Source organism: Microcaecilia unicolor, chromosome 1 (assembly GCF_901765095.1).
Source record: "Microcaecilia unicolor chromosome 1, aMicUni1.1, whole genome shotgun sequence".
NCBI lineage: Eukaryota > Metazoa > Chordata > Amphibia > Gymnophiona > Siphonopidae > Microcaecilia > Microcaecilia unicolor.
The window spans coordinates 766,519,692-766,544,232 of NC_044031.1; the positions used below are offsets into that span (position 1 = coordinate 766,519,692).

At 44.6% G+C, this 24,541-nt stretch overlaps 1 protein-coding gene across 2 annotated transcripts in view; it reads left to right on the plus strand.

Annotated features, from left to right (window-relative positions):
* The first annotated feature begins 8,571 nt into the window (after positions 1-8,571).
* C1H15orf61 (chromosome 1 C15orf61 homolog) overlaps positions 8,572-24,541 on the plus strand; it is a 38,201-nt gene continuing 22,231 nt past the window's right edge. The window contains exons 1-2 of one of the 2 annotated variants that reach the window (XM_030190465.1): positions 8,587-8,654; positions 14,645-14,708. The gene's annotated coding sequence lies outside the window, so the exon portion shown is untranslated. Of the gene's footprint in view, positions 8,655-14,644; positions 14,709-24,541 lie in introns of both variants that reach the window. The other variant, XM_030190464.1, reaches the window with a different exon arrangement.

Here is a 24,541-nt window from a genome sequence, read left to right on the forward strand (position 1 = left end):
GGGCCGGAGGGGGCCCGGGCCCCTGTAGATTTGGCCCTGGCCCCCTGCCCCACGATCCCCTTCAACCCCCCTCCCGCCAGCAACTCTCCCCCGCCGTCGCCCGCCCCGTCGCCGCAAATGATACCTTTTTTGAAGAGAGACTTCCTTCTATGCTCGAGTAGCGCCTTTGTTCAATGAAGTTCCGGCGATCAGCTGTTTCGACGCCGGCAGCGTCACCGGCGTCGAAACAGCTGATCGCTGGAACTTCGTTGAAGAAAGGCGCTACTCGAGCGCGGAAGGAAGTCTCTCTTCAAAAAAGGCATCATTTGCGGCGACGAGGCGGACGGCGACGGCGGGGGAGAGTTGGTGGCGGGAGGGGGTTGAAGGGGATCGTGGGCAGGCCGGCAGGGGGGGTCCGATGTTGTGGCGGTGGCGGCGGCTCCGGGGGGGGGGGCGGCTAAACAGTGCCCCCCACCTCGGGCTCTGGCCCCCCCTCCTGGCGAGGTCTGGCTACGCCCCTGATGCAACAAGGCTTCCAGAGTTCCCTGTTGCATCCTGTTTCTCAGTTTTGTCTTGATAAGGTTCATCTGAGAAAAGGTTTTTTTTCCACAGCTGCATTGCTGAAAGGTAAAGCCAACATATATAGCGCAAAATGCCGTAGCTGAAGGAAGTCATGATCTCCTGTAGCATCTGTGTGATTTGCTACAGTCACCCAAAACTGCTCGACCTCATTGTCACTGTAGTTTGGCCACAACACTGTGCTGATCCACATCCACTGTTGCTCCAGATCGCCAACATTACCCTTATACAGAGGTAAAAATGACAACTTTGACAGCTGTGGTTTCAGGGCTCCAAGGACAACTGATGGAGAAAGATTTGCCAGAGACTCTAGCTTCTGTACATTTGATGGTAGCCTCTGACGCATTTCTTTCAGAAGTTCAAATATATAATCCCTACAGCGCTCTTTAGTGTGTTCTGCAGATGTGTGTTCGATTCGAGACTCATGCAGCGCCACCTGGAATTCGATACCAAAGTTAATAGCTGCCAACGATAGATACTTAGACCTGTCTTCCAAATCATACATCAGAGTTGCTCCCAGGGGCGTAGCCAGACACCCAATTTTGGATGGGCCTGGGCCCAAGATGGGTGGGCAGAAGAACCCCACCACATCTCACAGGTGATTTGGTCTCTCCTTCTCTCGCCTGCATGCCATATGGTCTCTCAAATATTCCCCCTCTCCTGCACACCTTTTAAATAGTAGATTTTCACCGGCAGTAAGCAGCAACTAATACACAGTACTCATGTTGGCCCCACATCCTTCCCACTGATGCAGCTTCCTGTTTCTGCATAGGCGAGAATAAGTCAGAGGAGACGGCTTTTGGGGCCGGAGTGAGCAGTATGTATCAGTCGCTGCTTCTTGCAGGCAAAGATCTGCTATTTATATGGTATGCAGGAGGGACAGTTGTTTAGAGCTTTCAGCTTGGGAATCTCTGCCAGCCACATCGTAGGTGTGCTGCTACTTATGGGCCTGAGATCAAAGTGGGTGGGCCCAGCCCACCCTTGGCTATGCCACTGGTTGCTCCCCACGATGTGAACGTGGTTGGTCTCACAAGTCGCAGCAGCATGGTGCAACATAATGTTATCAGTTCGGTGAGCAGGCGGACAGGGCTCACTTTATCAGACTCAAACAGCTTGTTCACTCGGTTGAGTTCCTGTGGTTTGGGCCTCAAAAATACCAAGTACAGCTTGTTTTCTGGTGTGATGTACATCTGATATAGCTGCTCAGCAGTGTAGCTTGTGCACCTCATCCTTCGCTATCTGGAAGTGAAACTTTAGTTCGTCATATTGTTCAAGGACGTGCTGAACACAAGCAGCTATGGACAGCCAGTGAGTGTCTGACAACCTCAGGATCTTCACCAACATTAATAATGCATTCATATAATTGTTTGTATTTCTGCTGGTGAAAAGTACTATGGCAGAACCAGTTATAGGTCTCAGCAACCATGAATTAAAAGTTCCTTGGCATCACATTTATTTATTATCTCATTTATACCCCACATTTTCCCAACTGCGTCAGGCTCAATGTGGCTTACATCGCACCGCAGAGGCGGACACCAATGCAGTAAATTAAGCTAATACAACATTAAACCTACATAAGAAATAATGGAGAGGATGGGGAAGGAACGAAAGGAACAGGAAAACCAGGGGAGAGAAGGGAAGGGTGGATGTGTCCAAAATTGTCATTAGATTGATGTGTATCAAGCAGTGGAGACACATGCTGAGTCCTTGGGGTAGGCTTTTCCAAATAACATAGTCTTAAGAGATTTCCTGAAATTTAGATGGTTCTGGATGGTTTTTATAGCTTTTAGCAAAGAATTCCATAGTTGTGAGCTGATGAAGGAGAAGGATGAAGTGGAGGAGTGGCCTAGTGGTTAGGGTGGTGGACTTTGGTCCTGGGGAACTGAGGAACTGAGTTGGATTCCCACTTCAGGCACAGGCAGCTCCTTGTGACTCTGGGCAAGTCACTTAACCCTCCATTGCCCCATGTAAGCCACATTGAGCCTGCCATGGGTACAAATGTAACAAAAAAAATGTGGATTTATACTTCAGCCCGTTGCATTGGGTAATGAAGGTTTAGGTATGAACAGGATAGTCTTAATGCATTCCTGGGTGGTGGGATGATTAGATTAATCGTGTAGCCAGGGCTTTCACCCATTGGAGCTGACTCTGTGGGTGCTTGAGCACCCCAATATTGAGAAAAATCCTTGTATATGTCCAGGGAGGGGTTACTTTCATTGGGCTTAGCACCCCCAATAAGTTTGAAAAGTTGGCTCCTATGCCTTCACCATAGAGAATTTTGTGTACTAGGGAACAGATTTTAAAGGTAATTCGATCCTTGACAGGAAGCCAATGCAATTTCTCTCAGAGGGGTTTTGCACTTTCAAATTTGGATTTTCCATAAATTAATCTGGCCGCTGTGTTTTGGGCGGTCTGCAGTTTCTTAATAAGTTGCTCTTTACATCCTGTGTAAACTCTGTTACAATAATCCAAGTGACATAAAACGATTGACTGTATTAGGTGACGAAATACCTCTCTCGGGAAAAAGGTTTTATCCGTTTTAGTTTCCACAGCGAGAAGAACATCTTTGTAGTGGAGTTTATTTGGCTTTCAAGTGAAAGGTTGCGGTCAAGAGTGATTCCCAATATTTTTGGGCTCTCTAAGATGGGAAGGTAAAGGGTGGTGGTGATTAAGGTTGAAGGTCAGTACTTGTTGTGTTGAGATAGTAACATAGTAGATGATGGCAGAAAAAGACCTGCACGGTCCATCTAGTCTGCCCAACAAGATAAACTCATATGTGCTACTTCTTGTGTATACCTTACCTTGATTTGTATCTGCCATTTTCAGGACACAGACCGTAGAAGTCTTGCCCAGAACTAGCCTCATCACCCAAACACCAGCCCCACCTCCCAATCTCGGCTAAGCTTCTGAGGATCCATTCCTTCTGCATGGATGATAGAATAAGGCAGTGCGTTTTTTCAGCATTCAATTTTAGTTGGAAAGAAGTTGCCCAAAAGTACATCGTGTTTAGACCGTGATTGATTTCATTAGAGATCTCGGTCAAATCATATCTGAAGGGAATATAAATTGTAACATCATCAGCACATGTGAAGAACTCAGCTGAATTGAATGGCAAATACACTTTATATGTACAATGTTAGGGCACACTTCACGAAACCTTGATATTACTGAATTATTTCTGCCACACATGGTACTACAGACATCAGTTGCTAAGCCTAAGCATTTGTCTATTGCAAGATGATTTGCTTCAAGAAAATTGGTAATGGGACTGAATATTCCTTGTGCGGTACCAGTATCAAGGGCTAATATTCCTAGAAACGTGGTGGTAATACACTTGTTTTGTTTTGTTACATTTGTACCCTGTGCTTTCCCACTCATGGCAGGCTCAATGCGGCTTACATAGGGCAATGGAGGGTTAAGTGACTTGCCCAGAGTCACAAGGAGCTGCCTGTGCCTGAAGTGGGAATCAAACTCAGTTCCTCAGGACCAAAGTCCACCACCCTAACCACTAGGCCACTCCTCCACTTCAAGGAACTACTGTAGTAGCACACCATCACACAGAGCTGTTTCTCTAGGTCGCTATCTGTGCTTTCATCGATGATCAAGGCGTAAGACGTCTCCTTTTCGCCCAGGTCCGAGATGAATTCTTCATGGACTGCTGAGCCAAGGACATTCTTGATCAGTGTAGAACATTTCATGCGGTGTATAGCTATGTTTTTGCCCAAAATGTCCTTGACAAACTTTAGTTATGTTTCCACAAATGAGAGGTCTGTTTGACAGAAAATATTTTTATTATTTTGACTTATAAACAAACCACTTGTCCCTGAAACATGCTGAAACAACAGAATACTCCATTTGTATATCTAACAGGTAAACTTCTACAAAACAGATAAAGATGTGATTACATGTGTCCCAATGAAAGGAGAGTTTCATTCTACTTCCATTTAATTTCAATATATTCCATCAACTTTATAACACCAGGCTTCCCAAGGCAGATTACAACAACATTTAAGATGAACCCATCAGAAACAGGATATCCTTGGCCACTTTGGGATTGACGGAAATGTACTTAATTGGATCAAGGGCTTTCTAACCACCAGATTGAAATAAAAGTGGGAGGATGACCAAGGATTCCAAAGGCTGAGAAGATGTATAATAACGAAAAAATTTTATTAAGGTATAAGGATCTCTTTCCTTTCTAACCACCAGAACATACCAAGTAAAATCAAACTCAAACATATCACCACCATGGAAAGCAGCCTGCGGAGTACCTCAAGGATCACCATTATCACCAATACTCTTCAACATGACGATGATCCCACTGGCAAAGTCCTTGTCCAATCGAGGTCTCAACCCATCCATCTATGCAAATGACATTACAATCTACATTCCCTTCAGACAGGACTTGACAGAAATAACCAATGAAATCAATGATGGCCTGAACATCATGGACTCTTGGGCAAACTCATTCCAATTGAAACTGAACACTGAAAAAACACACTGCCTCATCCTCTCAACATAACAAGTACAAACCCGCAACCATAAGCACCCCAGGACACACACTCCCTACTTCAGATAGCTTAAAAATACTCGGCGTCACACTCGATCGCAACCTTACACTCGAGAGCCAAGTAAATACCGTGATGAAGAAAATGTTATATGCAATGTGGAAACTCAAACGAATAAAACCTTTCTTCCCAAGGGAAACTTTTTGAAACCTAATACAATCAATGGTCCTAAGCCATGTAGATTACTGTAACGGAATCTACGCGGGATGTAAAGTACAACTCACAAAAAAACTCCAGACCACCCAAAATACAGCAGCCAGATTGATATATGGTAAAACACGATTTGAAAGTGCTAAACCCCTACAAGAAAAGTTGCATTGGCTCCCAATCAAAGTACAGATCATCTTCAAAATCTGCACTTTGGTCCACAAAATTATCAATGGCGTAGTCCCAGGATACATGACAGACCTAATAGATCTACCAACCAGAAACAGAATCAGATCATCACGATCATACCTAAACCTACATTATCCAAATTGTAAAGGTCTAAGATACAGAACAACTTACGCATCCAACTTCTCCTACATAAGCGCACAACTATGGAACAGACTCCCAAATGCTGTGAGAACAATCCGTGACCACTTAAACTTCAGGAAATCACTCAAAACTCACCTCTTCAAAAAGGCCTATCCCACCAATCCAACATAAATCCCCGCACCCAGCAACACAGCATAACTAATGATCGTCCTGGACAATTTATAATCTTCACTTCCTTCGACCCCATGACGCCTGATTCACCCCTACCTCATCTGACCACAAAATAACCTTGTATCTGCTATCAAACGCCTCTACGGTACTATGTAAGCCACATTGAGCCTGCAAATAGGTAGGAAAATGTGGGGTACTGTTTTAAATGCCCCCCTTTTAGACCTCTTCTTGACTCCTCTGGGAGGCATCAGAAGGCGGAGTTCACACCTTATTCCCATGACCACAGCTTTCTGTCTAATAGGGTCTAAGGAGATCTTTGACCATTTATGTTCCCACCTATAAAGATCTATCTTAGTTAGTTCAGGGAGTGAGGATCTCTTGTGTATGGTCTTCTTTGTAGAATAAATGACAGATAAAGAATAAGTAGAAATAAAGACAAGGATAGTTTTCAGAAATAGGATTTTGTTTATTCTTACCAAAATAAAGTCTTCTATTCAATACATTCATCAGACAGGTTCTGGGTTCAATGGAACAGAGCTTCTGTTCTCCAAGACAAGTTGGGGAATGTTCCAACTATCTGGCAAAATCTTCTCTCTTTTATAGGCACAGGTCTTAATACAAGTTAATGGCAAAAGCTTTTTTTTTCTTAATATTTCACAACCTCTGAATCATTTTTTTCCCTTTTCCGGCAGATGTCCATCTGTACCTTCTTCTTTCCGGTTTTAGCTATTACAAGATTTCCGCTATTGTAAACAACATGTTCTTTACAAAAATATCTTGCACCTGTTTGTGACATTTCCGCTCTCGTCAACATCTTATTTTTACAAAAATATCCTATTATTGACATCTCAGTTTCATATCAGCTTTCATAACATCTTATGATCTGAGTACCATCTCATAGAAGCACAGACTTCATTTTGAAAACCAGATTTTATCCATTTTAGTCCATTATTCAATCATCATATGTGCTATATTCAATTTGTAAGTTGTACCAGGTTTCATTAAGACTCATCATATAGTCCTGCTTTTGCAGGTTCTCAACTGTAATGCCATTAGTGGGTTATCAGGCCTAGTCAAGGCTTCTCAGCTGACCAAAGTCCTGTAACTTGGCCCACCACCATTCCAGTGGATAGGCCTTAAGCTACAACACATATTAACAGTACAAATGTAACAAACAAACAAAGATATCCTCACTGAAATTTGGCCATCTGTATTGTATACAGTGTATTTATTTAAGTTTATAGAAAAATGAGCACAAAATACAGTTTAAAACTGCTGTTTCTACCAGCTTAGCTATAATAATTTTTAAGCTGTTTTAGTGATATTCAATTGACAAAAGAAGTAAGTCTGCTTGAGAGTCTATATGACGAGGAGCATTGGGCCACAAAAGCAGGGTCCCCCTGGCATCCAGGACCCCCCCCCCAACTTAAGCCTCTCTAACTCAAGCCCCATCTGCCTCCTATAAGTACAAGACCCCACACCCTCCCTCTCCCCACCCCACACCTTAAAGATGGCTCTTGCCCCCTCAAAGGGCTACCCTAACATCATTCATAGTGCTGGGAGGTAATTTTCAGGCAGGGGCAATACCCAGTCCAGCGCTGCATCCAAAATGACACCTGTAGCAGTAGTCTCACTGCTAGTGGAGGAGATGAAAATGTTAACGGAATTCAAAAATGCATGGGATAAACATAAAGGAATCCTGTTCAGAAGGAATGGCTCCCCAGAAGCTTAGCGGAGATTGGGTGGCAGCACCGGTGTTTGGGGTGCGGGGCTAGTATTGGCCAGACTTATACGGTCTGTGCCCTGAAAATGGTACATACAAATCAAGGTCAGGTATACATATAAAGTAGCGCATATGAGTTTATCTTGTTGGGCAGACTGGATGGACCATGCAGGTCTTTTTCTGCCATCACCTACTATGTTACTATGTTATTTCATGATATTTATATCTACATATATGTTCAAGAAGGCATACCAATAATATCCATCTTCAATACCAAACAATAAGACTGCATATGATATTAGGGTTACCATATGGCTCCAGAAAAAGGAAGACGGATTGAGCCAGCCGGGTTTTACTTCCATTGCTGAAAGCAATGGAAGTAAAACCCGGCTGGCTCAATCCGTCCTCCTTTTTCTGCATATGAACTAGAAAAACTGAAATCTTACCACTTGACTGATTAACCTCTTTGCTATTAATGATCAAGCACTACCACTGTAATCCTTGTGCCAAATACGATCTCCCTATAGTCGATGACCTAATGTATGTTACAATCACTTAGGAACCAATATGCATTACCATAATGTATTCTTCTTTACCATGTATGTATGCACCTTAATGCAACGCCTTTTGTAATTCTGCTATCCAGTAATGGCAACTGCCATTACGGCAAATGTAAGCCACATTGAGCCTGCAAATTGGTGGGAAAATTAAATAAATAAATACATATGGGAAGCTTTCAAATACATTAAAAAGCTGTCCAATAAGTTAAAAAAAACCGAAAAAAATACTTTTTTCTCCACCTCTTAATAGGTTTAGACTTGTTACTGATGGACAAACAATAAAAAAAAAAAACGACAATGTGAATAAATGCAGCAGCTCATAGGTTTGGCATGCTTTGTTTTGCGTGAACGGAGATGACGGCTGAGCTGGGAAGGGGAAACTTAGATAGTCTTAATTGGCTTCACTGCTTACAATGGACTAGATAGGCTCACTTCCACTCTTGTCTATTAAACCTCTAGACGCCGGTGATGACGATCTTGCTGCTCGCGCTCCTCCCGACGTCCTCCCCCCGCCCTCCCCCGCCACCACGTCGAAGAAAAGAACGTTAGTTATAGAGAACCCCGGAGGGACCAATCATTTGCCTGCGACAACAACAGGTAAAGAAGGCCGCGCGCCGGGAATGACCATTCAAATAAGGGAGGGTGAGGGGGCTCGCGGCCCCCTCAACCTCCCCTTCATTTACATTAGTTCTCTTTACACTTATGCTTGTACTGGCTCAGGGCTCCTCGTCGGGGGGTGTTTTCCTTTATTATTTTTTTAAACCTAGAGTTAGCTTAGCCTGCTCAGCGTCGATCCGATCAAGGAGGTTTAATAGGCAGGAGTGGAAGTGAGCCTATCTAGTCCATTGTAAGCAGTGAAGCCAATTGGGACCGTGTGCGTTTCCCCTTCCCAGCTCAGCCGTCATCCCTGTGCACTCAAAACAAAGCAAGCAAACCTATGAGCTGCTGCTGCATCCACATTGTTTTGTTTGGTTTTTTATTGTTGGTCCATCTGTAACAAGTCTGAATAGGCAGTGCCTTAAAAGGTGGAGGGCAAAAGTTTTTGGTTTTTACTTATTGGACGGCTTTTTAAACTTTGTATTTTGTGCTCATTTTGCTACACTAAAAACTAAATAAATACACTGTACAATACAGATGGCCAAATTTCAGTAAAGATATCCTGTTTCCGCCCGATGGGTTCATCTTAAATGTTGTTGTAATCTGCCTTGGGAAGCCTGGTGTTATAAAGATGATGGAATATATATTGAAATTAAATGGAAGTAGAATTAAACTCTCCTTTCATTGGGACTCGTGTAATCACATCTTCATTTGTTTTGTAGAACTTTACCTTTCAGATACACAAATGGATTATTCTGTTGTTTGAGCATGTTTCAGGGACAATTGGTTTATAAGTCAAAATGTCAGGAAGTATTTCTTCACGGAGAGGGTGGTGAACGCTTGGAATGCCCTCCCGCGGGAGGTGGTGGACATGAAAATGGTAACGGAATTCAAACATGCGTGAGATAGGCATAAAGGAATCCTGTGCAGAAGGAATGGATCCACAGAAGCTTAGCTGAAATTGGGTGGCGGGGGGAAGAGGGGTTGGTGGTTGGGAGGCTAGGATAGGGGAGGGCAGACTTATACGGGGTCTGTGCCAGAGCCGGTGATGGGAGGCGGGACTGGTGGTTGGGAGGCGGGAAATACTGCTGGACAGACTTATACGGTCTGTGCCCTGGAAAAGACAGGTACAAATCAAGGTAAGGTATACACATATGAGTTTATCGTGGGCAGACTAGATGGACCGTGCAGGTCTTTTTCTGCCGTCATCTACTATGTTACTATGTAAAATATTTTCTGTCAAACAGATCTCTCATTTGTGGAAACATAACTAAATGGGCTATAAGCCCCTAATGCAGTCCATTGGTTTTCTTATATTTTGTTCTTGTGATGGCTCATACTGTGAGAATAACAGAATTCAGTAACATCAAAACATATTTTTTATGTTTTAATCATCTTTATTAAAAGCAAAACATGTATGTTGATAAGCTTCATACAGAACAATAAAAAACAGTAAACCATCCAACATGGCACAATAAAAAAAACTTTTACTTTTACCCCAAGAACCCTTCCCCTCCCGTACTCCCCTCCCTCCCTATAAGCTCACCTGTTTCCACCCGCCAAAAAAAACACAGCAGTTGTACAGATCAGTAAAACTCAAAGCATTTCATAACAAGTAAAGTCATAAACAACACAGTTTATACCAAATTGTTTAACCACACTTTGGTTTCGCCTTTGGGTTTAATAAACAATACCATGTGCATGTAAGGTCTTGATAAACAAATGTAAACAATCTGTGTTTAAGGCATATGCCCTAAATATGTAATACTTGATAGCAATAATTAAACAGTGATGGAATATTCACATAACAGGCAGCCAACAGATTTATTTTCCACTGAAAATAATCAACTGTGTATAAACTTGGGGCCCTGTTTACTAAGGCGTGTTAACATTTTTAACACACCTACAATTAGTGTGCGTGCAAACCATGTAGGCGCCTATAGGGAATTAACACGCATTAAAAATGTTAACGCGCCTATACTGCAGCTTAGTAAACAGGGCCCTTGGTGACTAATACTGTGCTGCTTGCTATTTTGTATTTTGGCGGTGTATTGTTTGCCTGCATAATAAAATCGCACTTGCAAATATGTTTCTGACATGGCCTTAATTAAGAAAAGCTACCATAAGAGGCAGACACAGTCATATAATTAACATTATAATTGTATTTGGATAATAACTGAGAAAAACGCAATTAAAAATTATATTCCAAAGCATGAAGTTGACTTTCTTAACTTCTGCTGTATATCAACCAGTAGTAAATAACAGTAATAAATAATATTAAATGCATTTTTATAATATACCACTGCATTCTTCAAAACAGAAGGAGCAAGTTCCCACAAACCATCTTTCTCTTTTGATCTAGGCACAGGAAATAAAAACTTTCAAATGCTCCCTGGTTTCAACCTAATACATGTTAAATGTGGGATATGAATGTCATAAATAAATAGATAGAAACTCTGAATGTTGAGCACCTGATTCTCATAACATGATGTCTGTTTTAGTGGCCCTTTACCAGGAGAAAATATCTCTGCACGAATACAACATGTGCTAGGGTGTCCCTGTAACTAGACCCTCCAAATGACCACTGATTAAGATTTATAACAAATTACTCCTCTACCTATGAAAAGTTATCCCGTTTTTATGCTTCTTCTGAGTACATCCGTATGCTGCACAAACTGGCATGTTTGACAATATAAGTGAGATAAATAAAGCTGCTACCAACAATAAAGAACGACAAGGCGGATGCAGCACCTCATAGGTTTGCCTGCTTTGTTTTGAGTTTATGGGGATGACGGTTGCGTGGGGAAGGGAAAACTCAGACTCAGCTAATTGGTTTCAGTGTTTTAATGTCACTTCATCTCCTGTCTATTAAACCTCCTTGGGTCTGACGCCCTCCCCCCAGCTACCACGTCATTGTTGAAGAAAAGAACTACTACTACTACTACTATTTAGCATTTCTATAGCGCTACAAGGCGTACGCAGCGCTGCACAAACATAGAAGAAAGACAGTCCCTGCTCAAAGAGCTTACAATCTAATAGACAAAAATAAAGTAAGCAAATCAAATCAATTAATGTGAACGGGAAGGAAGAGAGGAGGGTAGGTGGAGGCGAGTGGTTACAAGTGGTTACGAGTCAAAAGCAATGTTAAAGAGGTGGGCTTTCAGTCTAGATTTAAAGGTGGCCAAGGATGGGGCAAGACGTAGGGTGCAGCGAGACAGAAGGCGCGAAGTCTGGAGTTGGCAGTAGTGGAGAAGAAAAGAACTTAGTTATACAAAATCCAGAGGGACCATATGCATGCGAAAACAACGGGTAAAGAAGACTGCGCTGGGAAATTTTTTTTATTTTAGTGAATGACCATTTAAATAAGGGACCCTCTCCCACTGCCGCCTAACAGTCAGACCCCCTCACCCTCCCGGGGGACACTCAATGAAATTACATGGAAATACTTTTAAAACAAATAGGAGGAAATATTTTTTCACTCAAATAATAGTTAAGCTCTGGAACTTGTTGCCAGACGATGTGGTAACAGCGGTTAGTGTATCTGGGTTTAAAAAAGGTTTGGTCAGGTTCCTGGAGGAAAAGTCCATAGTCTCTTATTGAGACAGACACGTGGGAAGCTACTACGTGCCCATGGAATGCTGCTACTATTTGGGTTTCTGCCAGGTACTTGTGACCTGGATTGGCCACTGTTGGAAACAGGTTACTAGGCTAGATGGACCATTGGTCTGACCCAGTATGGCTATTCTTATGTTCTTATATGTAGATTGCATACATGTGTAAAATGTGATTTCAGAAAGTCACTATTTTATATGTGGAGACTCAGAACATGCAGAGATTTCAAGGGAGTGTGGCTGGGTTTGGGTGAACCAAAAATCTACCTGCAATTCCCCATTTTACAATAGGAATATACACCTATGTGAGGAAACTATTTCCTGTCAGGTTTTGTACCCGCTTAAAGGGATGCACTCGTTTTATGTTGACATTTTTTTTTATTTTTTTAATGTTTAAATCTGTTTATTGAACTTAGTAGAGAACATACAGCAATACATTCAGCATAACATTCTCTAAATAACAAATTAATGGGTGAAAGCACCGTATATTGAGCGTTAAACAGTCATTCTTCAAAGAGCTGGACCCAAACTTATATAAGTTAGGAGGAGTGGCCTAGTGGTTAGAGTGGTGGACTTTGGTCCTGGGGAACTGGGTTCAATTCCCACTGCAGTTCCTTGTGACTCTGGGCAAGTCACTTAACCCTCCATTGCCCCAGGTACAAATAAGTACCTGTATATAATTTGTAAGCCACATTGAGCCTGCTATGAGTGGGAAACTGCAGGATACAAATGTAATTTTAAAAAAGGGAAATGGGACTTGATATACTGCCTTTCTGTGGTTTTTGCAACTACATTCAAGGCAGTTTACATATATTCAGGTACTTATTTTGTACCAGGGGCAATGGAGGGTTAAGTGACTTGCCCAGAGTCACAAGGAGCTGCAGTGGGGATCAAACCCAGTTCCTTAGGATCAAAGTCAACTGCACTAACCACTAGGCTACTACTATAGTAGGTTCTGCCAAGAGAGCTGGACTGTCTCTCGACTAATTAGCTTTTACTACCACTATAAATCATTTCTATAGCGCTACCAATCGTGCGCAGCGCTTTACAATTGAATATGACTACACTCAATAAGTAAACCAGTCCTTCAACACCCCCCCTCCCCAATAAAAATGGAAATAGCTATTAGGATGGCAAGGAAGCCTCTCCCCCCCTCCCCCCATCAGAAGCAGAAGAAATTAAGAATGAGGCTTTAAGCCCTATGTGGCAGAAATAGCATTTTGTGCCACACAATAACGTTGAAATCTTTTTTTTTATTGAAATAGTCCAAGCAAAAGAGCAGCAGAAGCAAAACCATCTGCGACTACTAACTTCATCACATAATAGTAACCATAATACACAAACTGCCCCTCGAACGAACGATAAATATTATGCAGTTTGCTGATACCAGTTATGCTTTCAACTTTATGAATTCTTTCCCCCACCCCCAAATTATACACTGACTTTTAGGAGCAAGAACAGGGTTAAATGCATTCAAAGACTACAGAAAGGTCAGTATTCTACGTCGCGCTATGGGTGTGAGTGTAGACCAGAAGAATTCCCAAACCCTCTGCAAAGCCGCTGCTTTTGCTGTAGTGATGTCGTGTTTTCTACATCTCTGCATAGATAGTATAAAATGCCTTGTGTTTAATATGGGGAAAAATGGTGGCCTTCTACATAGACGTGGCCTTCTACATAGTGGAGCCCCTTCCATGTCGCTTTCTTTTCCTTGTATAGGTGGCCGGTTCAAATCCCACTGCTGCTCCTTGTGATCTTGGGCAAGTCACTTAACCCTCCATTGCCTCAGGTACAAACTTAGATTGTGAGCCCTCCTGGGACAGAGAAATATCCAGAGTACCTGAATGTAACTCACCTTGACCTACTACTGAAAGGTGTGAGCAAAATCTAAATAAATAAAGATTCTAGAATTCTAAAGAATAACAAGGTTCCATGCAGAATTTCAAAGTGTAGCAACATTCCATGTAGAACCCCAAAGAGTAACAGGATTCTTTGGGGTGGAGGAGTGGCCTAGTGGTTAGAGCACCAGGTTCAAATCCCACTGCTGCTCCTTGTGATCTTGGGCAAGTCACTTAACCCTCCATTGCCTCAGGTACAAACTTAGATCGTGAGCCCTCCTGGGACAGAGAAATATCCAGAGCACCTGAATGTAACTCACCTTGAGCTACTACTGAAAAAGGTGTGAGCAAAATCTAAATAAATACATTGCTCCCCTCGTCCATGCCGGCAAATAAACGTGCACTCCTGCATGGCATATCCGTTTTGTAAAAGGCTTTGCATTCAGGTGGAAATGAGTACGTCCTGACCTCTTCATTATTGCAGCATCTTATGTAAAATGGGCCTTCATGTCTCTTAACTCTGTGCCTCTTTTTTCATTTCTAGTAATAAACTCAGCTCCTTCTTCCTCTTTACCTTCCTTCATTACACTGAGACATTTACAGCCCAGGTATGAGGTGTGAAAATTGATTCAGGTTAAGAGTGTTCGCTGTAGATATGAGAAGATTGCAGGAACTCTAGTACTGCCAGAGAGTTCATCCCTCTGCTTCTGACAGTGCTGTTCATCTTCCAGTATTCTGAGCCCAGAAAATAGGCCCATTTCCACTCTAAAAAGAGTAGTGTGGTAGTCGTGTTAGTCCACTCTTAAGGTTATCAATAGAAATCAAACAAAATAAAACATGGAAAAGAAAATAAGATGATACCTTTTTTATTGGACATAACTTAATACATTTCTTGATTAGCTTTCGAAGGTTGCCCTTCTTCGTCAGATCGGAAATAAGCAAAAGTGCTAGCTGACAGTGTTGATCACCCCAGCCCTCACCTATCCACACCCATCCTGTTAGAATATCAATGATATGCTTTGATGGCCCCATGCATACCTCCGACCCACCCCCATCCTCCCACCCTGTCAGACTGTCATAGTAATGCTTGAATGTTTTCACTTATATACACTGTCAGCTAGCACATTTGCTTATTTCCGATCTGAGGAAGAAGGGCAACCTTCGAAAGCTAATCAAGAAATGTATTAAGTTATGTCCAATAAAAAAGGTATCATCTTATTTTCTTTTCCATGTTTTATTTTGTTTGATTTCTATTAATAACCACTCTAAAAAGTGATTGATACAAGCAGAGGGTTCTGGCTAACAGAAGGTAAATATAGAAATACTAGTAAAAAAGGCCCGTTTCGGAAACAAATGAAACGGGCGCTAGCCAGGTTTTCCTCGTAGTGTGTATGTTAGAGTGAGTGTGTGTAAGAGAGAGAGAGAGAGTGACTGTGCGATTGTGAGAGAGAGATTGAGTACTTGTGTATCTGTGAGTGAGTGTGTGTGTTTCAGAATGAGTGTGTACGAGTGTGTATGTCGAACACAGTGAGTGAGACAGAGTTTTCCGAGAGCTACAGTGTGTTTGACAGAGTGAGACTCTGGTTTTCCCCATTCCCCCCCCCAACCCTACTTTTGCCTTTTGTTGGCCCCCCTCCGTTTTGTCCCTCTTTCCACCTCTCCTGCCTTCCCCCTCCCCCCTCTGTCCCTTCCCCACCTCTACTGAGTGAGTGTGAGCCCCTCCCCTCTCGCAGGGCCCCCACCACCACCTCTCTGGTGTGAGGAGCCCCTCCCCACCTGCTTTTCCCTCTGTTAAGCGGTTCTGTCTTCCTTCCCTAATGTCCTCCTCCTCCATGCCAGCATACCCTCCCAGCCTGAGTTGACCCTGTTGCTGTGAGGTTAGATGTTGTGTGTTGATGTTGGTTACCGAGGGTGGCTCCGGGATCTCGGTGCAAGTTCTGTATGTGTGACGCTCTCTGTACCGCCCAGCCGTCGATGTCATCACTTACCGAGGGGGGCTCGGGGATCTCTGTCCAAGTTGTGTATGTGCGACGCTGTTTGTACCACCCCGCCGTTGACGTAATCACGTGGTGTCGTCAATCGGCTGAAGGAGGAGCAGGTGCAGCGGGCAGCATCCATGAGCAGCAGCGCTTCTTCGTCTGCGTTGGTAGCAGTGTGTAGTATTCGTAGGCAGGTGAGGAGTGCTCCTTCCCCTGCCTCTGTCTCTGGTTGCTGGGGGGGGGGGGGTTTGCGGGTGGCACTGGCAGCAGTGTGAAGCTTCTGGGTGGGGGGGGGTTGTTGAGGGGCGGCGACTTAGGGGGGTGGGGGGCATTGTGAAGGGTGGATAGTTGTGACGCAATTTTAGGTTTTGCTTTTTCGATTCGTTGAGTGTGTTTGCTCCGCCCTCGACGTCATCACGTTTGACGCGTGGGCGGGGCAGTCACTCATGGAGCAAAAAGCGGTCTCTGCCGCCTCACTTTAGAACGTTGGGAAAGTGAGGCTTCATTAGAACGTTGGAGGTGCGTTTTATATAGAGAGATTTTCAGCACCATGGCCAGTGGCTCACATGGTCTCACAGTAAAGGGAAGAAAAGAAGAACAGCTCAAACACATCATTCAAAGCAATGTACACACCATAATCAAAACAGTATAAAACAGACAGAGAAATTGCTGATGGGAGGGTTTTATATAAAAGGCATGCATACAGAGTGTGACCAGCAGGCCGTTTTGGGGGGCCCAGAGTTGGACTGGGGGGGGGGCATGCATTTCCTATCTGCTCTCCACCCTCCCTCCATGTGGGTACAGCGTCTCTGTACTTCCTCCTCTCCCCCCCCCCCCCCCCACCTTGCAGGTCCAGCATCATTTTTTTGCAGCTGTGCCCCCACCCCCTGGTGCAGATCCAGTGTCTCTCTCTGCTCCCCCACCCTGGCGGTCCTGCAGGTTCTAGTATGTGACTAACAGAGGCAGTGAAAGACTGCCCATGGCCAGTCCTTTCCTCTGTCGTGTCCCGCTTCTTGTGATACAGCTTCCTGTGTGCACAAGGAGGTTTAGTGAAGACAGGAGACAGCATGACATCAAAAAGTTGAAGCCGTCTCCCCCTGCAGCCACCATATTGGGGACACCAAAACAAACTATCCACTACCGCATCTCGGTTATAGAAACATGCCGGCTTGTGTACACAGAGGAATCAGCAGAACAGAATAACCTTTCATCAGTCAGAATAGTAATTAGTTCTAAACCATAATCAGTGCATCATTTTCAGCAGCTGGTTATAGGGACACCCTAGCACTGTGACAGGGATGTGATAGGGGACTTGATATACCACCTTTCTGTGGTTACAATCAAAGCTGTTTACATATTATGTACAGATAACTTATTTGTACCTGAGGCAATGGAGGGTTTAGTGACTTGCCCAGAGCCACGAGGAGCTACAGTGGGAATTGAACCCAGTTCCCCAGAATCAAAGTCCACTAGGGTACTACTCCACTAACTACTAGGTTGGCGGACTGTGACTGGGGAGATGGCAAACGCTGCGGGGGGAGGGGCAGAGGAGAAGGCGGCTGCGGAGGCTCAGCATGGTGAGTTACCAGGTCCAGGGCCTTTATCCGCCTCCGGGTAGAGGAAGGACCGTGACTCGGCTTCCGAGGCTCTGTTTGGTTTGTTGCTGTGTAATCCCAGGGCAGTGCGTCACCAAGCTGAGGACAAAGTTTGAGTTCCACCCCTCCCCCCTTCGGCTTCTTTTGTAGTCAAAACTGCTATTGTTTTCATGTAGAAATATCTTTATTATTATCATAAGCAAAAATAAAGGCAGATAACGCAGCACTGAAATCCACAATATAGCATTGCAAATAACAAAGCAAGCTCTGGAGCACTGACAAAAACATTTTGAATACAACCAGTGTATTTTTTCTAGCGTAAAGGGTGCCAGTACTCAAATGCTAGGCCACCCTTCAGGGATGGGGTGATCACTTAGAGACCCATCCCACAATGGCCAGGCCCCCTGCAACCAGTCACAGAATCTATGACAAGGCAGAATTGGTGTGTAGAACCTGAGCTCCTTCATTAAAACTTGGGGACCATGGGTCAATTTTAGCAAAGGTGCCGGAACTCAGTATCCCAAAGTACCCCCTCAAAAAAAGCTCTGAATGTAACCCTCCCCCAGTTTCACAGACTCCTTGAAAACTCTCCAACCCCTCCTAACAGAGAGAACCCTTATTTTATCATCCTCACTTTAATATTCTCTTATCTCTTGTTTGTCCTGTTTGTCTGTCCTAATTACATTGTAAGCTCTGTTGAGCAGGGACTGTCTCTTCATGTTCAAATGTACAGCGCTGCGTACGTCTAATAGCGCTATAGAAATGATAAGTAGTAGTAGTAGTCTTTGGGATTCCGGAATGTTGCTACTCTTTGGGATTCCACACGGAACGTTGCTACTCTTTGGGATTCTACACGGAATCTTGTTACTCTTTGTCCTTATCCCTTATTTGTCCTGTTTGTCTGTCCTAATTAGATTGTAAGCTCTGTAGAGCAGGGACTGTCTCTTCATGTTCAGGTGTGCAGCGCTGCGTATGTCTGGTAGCGCTTTAGAAATGAAAAGTAGTAGTAGTAGTAGAATGCAAAACCAAGGAGGTTTAATAAAACAATATAAAGCTCACAGGTTTGCTATTGTTTTGCTGGAAGCTCCACCCACTGGCTTCTGCCCAGATAATGAGCCAGATATGCTCACGCGGTCTCCTATTACATAACCTTTTTGTGTGGGCAGATGCAACAGAGGAAAGGCCCCGGCAGAACCGGCCAGGACGGGAGGACCGCCAGGATGGGGGAACAGAGAGAGAGAGAGGCCAGATCCGCACTGAGAGGGTGGGGGGAGGGGAGTGAGCAGCAGCAGAGACCGATGCTGGACCCACACAGCAGGGTAAAGGGAGGAGCTGCTATTTTGGAGGCGTCCTGAGCCCAAAGGGGGGCACAGACCCAAGCCCCCCCCCCAGTCACATGCCAGAACTGGAGGACCGCTAGGATGGAGGTACAGAGAGAGAGGCCAGATCCGCAACATGGGGGGAGGGTGAAGGAGGCGAGCAGCTGCAGAGATTGATGTCGTGTAAAGGGAGGAGCTTCTATTTTGGAGGTGGCCTGAGCCCAAAGGGGGGCCCAGACCCCAAGCTCCCCCCATGGCTATGCCGTTGACAGACAGACTTTTCATTACCACAGCTAAAAAGGTTAATAAATGTAAGGTCATCTGAGCCTTTTTTGGGGGGGTGGGGGGAATCGGCTAATATCTCTCACCTGATGATTGTAATGCACGATTGTAATGTCAAGGTAGGAAAAAATATTTGTCTGCTCCATGTCGGTGGTGGGAGGCGGGGCTGGTGGTGGGAGGCGGGGATAGTGCTGGGCAGACTTATACGGTCTGTGCCCTGAAGAGGACAGGTACAAATCAAGGTAAGGTATACACAAAAAGTAGCACATATGAGTTACAGTATCTTGTTGGGCAGACTGGAAGGACCGTGCAGGTCTTTTTCTGCCGTCATCTACTACGTTACTAGGTTACTATGTCCTAACATCTTAACTGTCAGTCTGAATTTCAGAGAAAGCCAGGGCAATGCTTCGAGGGTACAAAAATGATTTCCACTGTTTGGCCCCTGAATTGACCCATGCCTGCCGCAGTCTTTAGCGGCTCCGTCGTAGTAAACCATTGTAACGCTGCCACTCGTCAGTCCTTGATAAAACCATGGCATCTACTGCAGGAAGAGAATCCTTGTGGGCCAGAAATATGCAAAGCAGAGCGTGCGGTTGTTTATCTCTTCCAGGAGGAGCCCTGGACCCTCCATGTTTGAAGGGCTAAAGTACTCTGTATGTAAAGCATGTAGCGAGAAGCAGAAAGTGAGACATGGGGAAGATTCTCTTTTTCACTATTAATTACAAGCAATATCTCAAACTCAGCACTGTGAGAGCTGCTGAGCCATGGGGTACCGGGAAAATGTTCTAATTAATCAATTACTGCCTAGCGATGGAGCCTGTTTATTTACCGCGCTGGAATTATGTAGAACTAGTAATTATTTATGAGATACACTAATAAATATGAGACAGGCTCGCCTTTTGTCTAATTAATAGAGCATTGAATTGGCTTGAAATTCTGCCTTTTTAAGAATGCCAGGGCTAGAGCAGGAATGGGCACAGCGTCTTTTTCCTGAGAGACTCGAGAAATAAATTCTTCTGGAGAAATGAGTGTGTCACCTGATAAATCAGAGCTTTCAAGAGTACTGGGGCTGGCTCAGCGGCTTGGTGGCCGTGCGGCATGCTACAGTGTGGAAGGTCCCCAGTTCCATCCCTGCTCTGGGCCTACTACTCCCTGGGTTGGCTTGGGCCTGGGACTTCATTCATAGCTCGCAGGGCAGAGAGTTCTCATTGTTTAAGGGAGACATGGGAAAGGAGTCATTTTGTAAAGCAAGTATTTTGGGATGTAGCTCAGGCTTTTTTTTAGCAGTACTTGAAGGTGAGTTACATTCAGGTACAGGGAGGTATGTTCAGTCCCCAGAGGGTTTACAAACTAAGCTTGTACCAGGTTAAACGACTTGCCCAAGGTCATAATAGGGTGGGGAGGGGGGGTGTCACATGACGCTTTGCTGAGCAGTGGCTCTTCACCTCAGCTCCAAATTCCCCTTTCTTTTCCGAACGTTTCCTCCATATTGCATCGCAAAATGTTGGATATGTTAGGCTTCAAGAACCCGGCAAAACCCCAACCCCCCCCAAAAGTCCATTGAACATTATTAAAAATAATTTTTTTTGGGGGGGGGGGGGGGTTGCCGGGTTCTTGAAGCCTGGATTGGCCGCTGTCGGAGACAGGATGCTGGGCTTGATGGACCCTTGGTCTTTTCCCAGTATGGTTGTGCTTATGTTCTTACTAGTAAAACATGCCCGTTTCTTGCGGCAATGAAATGGGCGCTAGCACGGTTTCTTTCCGGGCCTCCCCCCCTCCCTACTCACCCCGTCGGTGTTCGTCCGCTATTGTTGCGGACCTTGGCACGCCATCTTCAATCTGCTGACATTGCTTCGCCCTCGACGTCATCACGTTTGACGTGAGGGCGGGGCCCCAACACAGTGCTTTCGGTGGCTTCACCACCACGAAGGCTTCGAACCGGAAGGAAGTGCCCGGAGGACCTGACAGTGACGTCAGTGTCCTCAGAACGTTGAGGGTGAGTTTTATTATATAGGATGCTTATGATGAACCTGACTAGGTGGAAATATCTGTCCCCTCTAGCGAGTGCACTGAGTTACACCTGCAAGAACTCCATGGCCTACATGAAATAAACGCAAGGAGGAGCCTTCTAAGATGGTGACTGCGCCATCGCCTATGATTACGCTCCAGGATGAAGCACTGAAAGAACGTACCAAAAACCTGTTGGCAGTTACCAATGACAAGTTGTCAAAATTGCAAGCATCTGTGGATGAAATCAAAGATAGCGTGGATCGACAGGGCCAGGGTATCCAGCAGATGGAGCACCACACAACACAAGAGGAGAGATCTGGCAACATGGAGGCAAAAATCTGAGAGCCTGAGGCCCAGTGTAAAACCCTGCAAGCACGCTGCGAGGACCAAAAGAACAGGGGGAGCAGAAAACCTGTGCATTATTGGCCTACGTGAAACCGTCAAAGACACCAAGGTCACAAGCAGGCTTATTTTCGAAAGAGAAGGGCGCCCACCTTTTGACACAAATCGCAAGATGGGCGTCCTTCTCACAGGGTCGCCTAAATCGGCATAATCGAAAGCCGATTTTGGGCATCCTCAACTGCTTTCCGTCACAGCGATGACCAGAATTCCCAGGGGCGTATCGAAAGCATAGCGAAGGCGGGACTGGGGCGTTCTTAACACATGGGCGTCCTCGGCCGATAATGGAAAAAAGGCGGGCGTCCCTGACGAACACTTGGCCGACTTTACTTGGTCATTTATTTTTATGACCAAGCCACAAAAATGTGCTCTAAATGACCAGATGACCACTGGAGGGAATCGGGGATGACCACCGGAGGGAATCGGGGATGATCTCCCCTTACTCCCCCAGTGGTCACTAACCCCTCCCACCCTAAAAACATTTTTAAATATTTTTTCTAGCCTCTATACTAGCCTTAAATATACCCAGCTCCATGACAGCAGTATGCAGGTCCCTGGAGCAGTTTTAGTGGGTACTGCAGTGCACTTCAGGCAGGTGGACCCAGGCCCACCCCCCCCCCTCCCACATGTAACACTTGTGGTGGTAAATGTGAGACTTCCAAAAACCACCACAAACCCACTGTACCCACATGTAGGTGCCCCCCTTCACCCGTAAGGGCTATGGTAGTGGTGTACAGTTGTGGGGTTTGGGGGGCTCAGCACACAAGGTAAGGGAGCTATGGACCTGGATGCATTTTCTGAAGTCCACTGCTGTGCCCCCTAGGGTGCCCAGTTGGTGTCCTGGCATGTGAGGGGGACCAGTGCACTACGAATGCTGGCTCCTCTCCCACGACCAAATGGTAGATTGGAGGTGAGAAAACTTTGGAGAGATTTAATCACTGTTTATAAAAGTTAGAAAAAAAAGTGGAGAGATTATTTTTCTAATTTTATTGGCAGGATCCTATGGATTAAAAGAAAATGTTTAGTAGTTAACAGCTTATGTCGTATGGAAGCAATTACTCAGGGTTCAGCTCAATCTTTGCCCACCGCTGATGAGCTGGCAATGTTCTTTATAAAATAAAAATTGAAATCTCTATCAGAATTTTACATTCCTTCATCTCCAGCCTTAGGTACTTTGGGCAGTGATGCAGTACCTGTTTGGATCTATGCCCTACCCATCTTTTCAGAACTGCTCCACCGAGTTTTATTGTTTGGCTAATACTATAGATAAGTAGAACTTTCACAAGCGTATTTCCCCTCAGTGTTAGAGAATATTTTGTTAGCACCTTTTATTTAAAAAAAAAAATCCAAATTTATTTTTCTTACATATGTACCCTGCGCTTTCCCACTCATGGCAGGTTCAGTGCGGCTTACATGGGGCAATGGAGGGTTAAGTGACTTGCCCAGAGTCACAAGGAGCTGCCTGTGCCTGAAGTAGGAATCCAACTCAGTTCCTCAGGACCAAAGTCCACCACCCTAACCACTAGGCCACTCCTCCACTGTTGCTACTATTTGAGATTCTACATGGAATGTTGCTATTCCACTAGCAACATTCCATGTAGAAGTCGGCCCTTGCAGATCACCAATGTGGCCGCGCAGGCTTCTGCTTCTGTGAGTCTGACGTCCTGCACGTATGTGCAGGACGTCAGACTCACAGAAACAGAAGCCTGCGCAGCCTTCTACATGGAATGTTGCTAGTGGAATAGCAACATTCCATGTAGAATCTTCAATAGTAGCAACATTCCACATAGAATCTCCAATAGTATCTATTTTTATTTTGTTACATTTGTACCCTGCGCTTTCCCACTCATGGCAGGCTCAATGCGGCTTACATGGGGCAATGGAGGGTTAAGTGACTTGCCGGTGCCTCACTAGCAACATTCCATGTAGAAGTCGGCCCTTGCAGATCACCAATGTGGCCGCGCAGGCTTCTGCTTCTGTGAGTCTGACGTCCTGCACGTATGTGCAGGACGTCAGACTCACAGAAACAGAAGCCTGCGCAGCCTTCTACATGGAATGTTGCTAGTGGAATAGCAACATTCCATGTAGAATCTTCAATAGTAGCAACATTCCATGTAGAATCTCCAATAGTATCTATTTTTATTTTGTTACATTTGTACCCTGCGCTTTCCCACTCATGGCAGGCTCAATGCGGCTTACATGGGGCAATGGAGAGTTAAGTGACTTGCCCAGAGTCAGAAGGAGCTGCAGTGGGAATTGAACCCAGTTCACCAGGACCAAAGTCCACCACTCTAACCACCAGGCTACTCCTCCACTCGATGATTTAGCCTAATTATAGACTGGTAGCTAATATACTTCTCTTTGCTAAATTTTTAGAAGGTATTGTCTCAAAACAGTTGTTTATTTAAGATCGTATAATATCCACCACTTTTAACAATTGGGATTTCAAAGTGACTACGGTACAGGAACATTACTGGGGTCGTTAATTTCAGAAAAAAAGAATGCTGCTTTGTAAAGACCATCGTGCTACTGTCAAGCAGTTTGATTTAAGTTCAGCCTTTGATCTTGTCCATCGTACATTATTGATAGCCAGAATAAGTGAACTGGGGATATTCAGATGTGTTTTACAGTGGCTTAAAGGCTTTTTGAACGTGGAAAGCAATATGTGGGGTCCCACGAGGGTCTTTGCTATCGCCAATCCTGTTTAATATTTTTGAGCACTCTTGGACTTGATCTCTCAAACATAAGGAGTTCAGTTTTATATTTACACAAATGATGTTACACTTCTTATACCAGTTTTATCTAGCTTGTCTGATGCAGATAGTTCAGCTGTGTTTTAAAACTACGGGTCATCTTG